This window comes from Camelus bactrianus, chromosome 7 (genome assembly GCF_048773025.1).
Source record: "Camelus bactrianus isolate YW-2024 breed Bactrian camel chromosome 7, ASM4877302v1, whole genome shotgun sequence".
Classification (NCBI taxonomy): domain Eukaryota; kingdom Metazoa; phylum Chordata; class Mammalia; order Artiodactyla; family Camelidae; genus Camelus; species Camelus bactrianus.
This window is the reverse complement of record NC_133545.1, coordinates 12,391,103-12,395,276: the sequence shown is the minus strand read 5'-3', so window position 1 is coordinate 12,395,276 and position 4,174 is coordinate 12,391,103. Positions and strand designations below refer to the sequence as shown.

The following is a 4,174-nucleotide window of genomic DNA, read 5'->3' as shown; positions in this document are numbered from 1 at the left end:
GAGAAAAACCTTAGGTTCCTAGGCCTTCCCACAAGTTCCAAAGAGTAATTTTAATCTAAGTGAGAAAACGCAGAAAGGAAAACAATCAAACAAGGCAAAATAATAGTTTAGCCATTAAACAAAGTCATGGACATTCAATTCTAAGCCACATCCTTTGAGCTATTTTGCAGAAGTGAAACCCCCACCAGGTGGAAGAAGTTAACTGAACGCTGCCCACAAGCGCGGAGACCCCAGACTGGTTCCAGCCAGAAGGTGGCTGTTGACTCCTGATGACCTCACCACCGACCAATCAGAAGAATGTCCACAAGCTGATCATGCACCCCACTGCCCCCTCCTTCACCCTGTCTTTAAAAATATTTCCCTGAAAGCCTTGGGGAGCTCAGGCCTTTTGTTGTTGTGACATAAATCAACCCATTTATTAGAGGCTAGCAACCTTTCAAATGGTGGCACTTCTACGGGTCCTTCAGTACCTCCTGTCCTCTGATGGCAGACTTCACTGCGGCTGCAGAAGTGGTCCCAGAACCACCAGCTACCGTTTTCATGCAGAAGCCAAGGTGCCAGATGCCCACGGCTCATCTCTTCATCTTGGTTTTGCCCCAGAAGGAGCAAGTGTACTTGGCTGCTGGCTGGTTTCAATTTTCACCACTTTCCTCAGGGAGGCACCATAAAGGCCCGTACTGACCGGCAATTCTGACCTTCTTGGGACGCTCAGCCCTGTCGGCGCAGACTAGGTCTGAGCCCAGAGAGCGAGTTAGGGCCTTCCGAGCACCAGCTCCTGGACTCCTTGCTTGGCGCCCTGCAATAAACGCTGCGCTTTCCTTCACCACAGCCCGGTGTCAGGAGACTCAGGAACATAATCGGAAGGTCTTGAGTTTGAAGTCTGCTCCCCAGCTTATCAACTGTGAAACCACAGGCAAATGGCTTAACCTAAGTTTCAGTTTCCTTCATTGTAAAACAGAGACGCCGCAGATTGCTCTAAGGATGAAATGAGAAATGAATGTGCCGGGCATGCACTCAATAAATGGTGATTATCTTAAAACCATTTGTAGAGATCCCTTGTTCAGGAACTCTCACGATGAGAAAGTAGGGGAGAATTAGTTGGTAGCTGGAAACAAGCAAAGGTTTTTTTGTTGTTGTTTTGGTTGAAGTGGCTTCTTTATGGTATTTTTGCATCACAGCTAAGAGCATAAACTTAAATTTTCTTTTTTTATTGAAGTATAGTTGATTTACATGGTTGTGTTAGTTTCAGGTATACAGCAAAGTGATTCAGTTATACACGTATGTATTCTCTTTCAGATTCTTTTCCATTATAGGTTATTACAGGATATTGAACATAGTTCCCTGTACTATACAGTAGGGGAACTACATGCAAAGATTTTTTTAAATACCAGAAGACTACTTCTAGGTACTTAGGCTCAGGAATTCTTGGATTGTGTGACGGTACTGCTAATAACAATGACCTGAGAATAATCTTCAACATTAGGAGACTGTTAAATAAATTCTGCACAGCTTTTAAAGGTGTGGTAAAATTAACAGGGTGAAAAATGCTCACCAACACAGTAAGATTAAAGAAAAAGTACAATTCCATGACACACACAAAAGTATCTGTGTACACAGGAAGGAAACTATAAATGCTGTAACTAAAAAGATAAAAACCCAAGTGTTATTCCTGGGCATATGAGTTTTCTATTACTGCATAACAAATTACTACAAACTTAGTGGCTTTCAAACAATGCATGTTTCTGTAGGACAGAAGTGCAGGTCCAGCTCAAGGGGAGTATCTGCTCGGAGTCTCACTGGGCTGAAATCTGGGTGTCAGGCAGGGCTGTGGTATGCATCTGAGGCCTCTTCTGCAACCAGCCAGCCAGTGAAGACTCTCCTTTGAAAGGACTAGCCCGGGGAGAAGGTACAGCTCAATGGTACATGCTTAGTATGCATGAAGTCCTGGGTTCAATCCCTAGTACCTACCTTAAAAAAAAAAAACTTAATTACCGCACACCCCACACCCCCCACCCCACAAAGTCTAAGTTAGACTAAGGAATGGACATTTTAAGTTGCATGCATGATGGTCTATTGGCCACTAATTTGCCGGACTGCTGGTTACTAAACACTAGTGAGGTAAAGATGCTTTGTTTGTGGTCCTTTAAACAGTATCCTTGATGTATCCCCTTACTTCTTAATGCAGAGTCCACACTTTCATATGCTCATTTGCAGTTGGAACTTATTTCAAGACCACAAGAAAGCATCTTTACCTCACAGCCAGAAAGCAAACGTGGAAATTCAAATGCTGCTACAGATACCTTTATCAGTATCATACCCCCTCCCTCCCTGAAATCTTCCGCAGTGTTTGCTTTAGCCTTTCCCACCAACCTTTTTTGAAAATAAGAATCTGTGTACGTCCACAGGAGTTAATCGCAGAGGTTTAATAACCAGCAGTCAGGCAAATTAGTGACAAACAGACCATCATGCACGCAACTTAAAATGTCCATTCCTTAGTCTAACTTAGAGTTGGGGGGGGGCGGGTAAAATAACAGTTAAACGATGATTTCAACACAGGACAGGATGCTACAGTGTAACACAAATAACCAAAATTTCAGTGGCTTTCCCCCCAGAGCTCGCACTGTGTCCCCCTCGGAGGTTGGGTGAGGGCTCTGCTCCCACCCCCTCCTCACACTGTGACCCATGTTGGTGAATAGCCACCTTCTCAGAAATTATCCATTGCCATAGAAAAAGGGAGAATGAGGAAAACCACAGATTGGCTCTTAAAACTTTCATCTGGGAATCATACATGTCACTTCCGCTCACGTTCCAGCGGCCCGCGAAAGTTAGATGGGCTTTGCACCTGTCCCCCTATACACCCAGAAAGCAAACTTGGAAATTCAAATGCTGCTACAGATACCTTTATCAGTCTCATACCCCCTCCCTCCCCGAAATCTTCCACAGTGTTTGCTTTAGCCTTCCCCACCAACCTTTTTTGAAAATAAGAATCTGTGTACGCCCACAGGAGTTAGTCACAGAGGAAAACATCACCTATTTTGTGTGGTGGCAGGAAAGATGTTGAGATTGTAGTTTTTGCACAAATCAGAAAGCAGTTCACCTGCCACGATGGTTCCCCAATCACACTGAACAAGCTCCCTCTCGACACAGGCAGTTCCAGGGCGGCCGCACACAGCGAGGACTGATACATGAGCTTCCACTGCCTTGTCCAGGACACAAAGAAAACTGATCCAAACACCAAACTACCTAAACTCCAGAAGTAAGCTGTTACACCAGCGGAGCCATGCCTAGACCACTCTCCCCACCAGACTCAGACATGCCAATGTGGCAGCAACTATGAGCCTCCTCCTGCTCTCTGGACACCAAAAAGCAGAGACTTTAGTCTCTCTCCCCCACTCAGATCCCCAAAACTTCTTCCTCACCTCTGAGGCTCCCCAGCATCCCTCGGGGGTACGTGTGGTCCCCAGCATGGCCTGATCTGGAGCAGCTGAAGGTGAACTTTGGGTGCTGATGGAAGGGAGCAGCTTCAACTGAAGATCCACTGGTGGGGAGTTTATAGAAACTCCCAGACTCCTCAGTGGACCTTCAGCCATGACAATAACCAGTCACAACACACACAATCCTAGGTGAGGAAACATTTTCAATAGCATCAATTCTTAATTCAGATATTAAAACTATAAATTCTTAATTTTAGACATTATTTTACAAATAACCACTGCAAAAAGGTTACTGAAGGTCTTCCATAGGGGTGATGGAAGGGTTTTTATTTTATTAATGAAGAACTTATGTAATAGAGTAATTAGGAAGAAAAATACCCTTTCAAAACACAGCATGTCGTGACCTACCTGTTATTTGCTGGTAGGAATCTGGTTCAAATACAAGCGCGTGGCAGCAGAAACCGGCAGTGCCTTGGGCCAATGAAGGAGGCCTAAGGGTTAGTCTTGTAAATTTTAAAATACACAGTAATTTGCTGATCCCAGTTGGTAAGTTTTCCCTCATCTCTCAAACATCTCTCAGCAGGCTAGATGTCTTTGGGAAGGTGTTGGCTTTTCTCAATGAACCTATATGCACAGAAATTTGACTAGCTGATGAACTGATTCAGGAGGCAATGAAAGAAATACTATGCTTCGACATCAGCACATTTCAAAATAGTTCATTACACAAAACAGAAAGCCAA

General features: G+C 44.3%; 1 pseudogene; it reads right to left on the bottom strand.

The window, feature by feature from the left end:
* Positions 1 to 452: 452 nt before the first annotated feature.
* Positions 453 to 855, bottom strand: LOC123614708 (large ribosomal subunit protein eL43-like; annotated as a pseudogene).
* Positions 856 to 4,174: the final 3,319 nt, after the last annotated feature.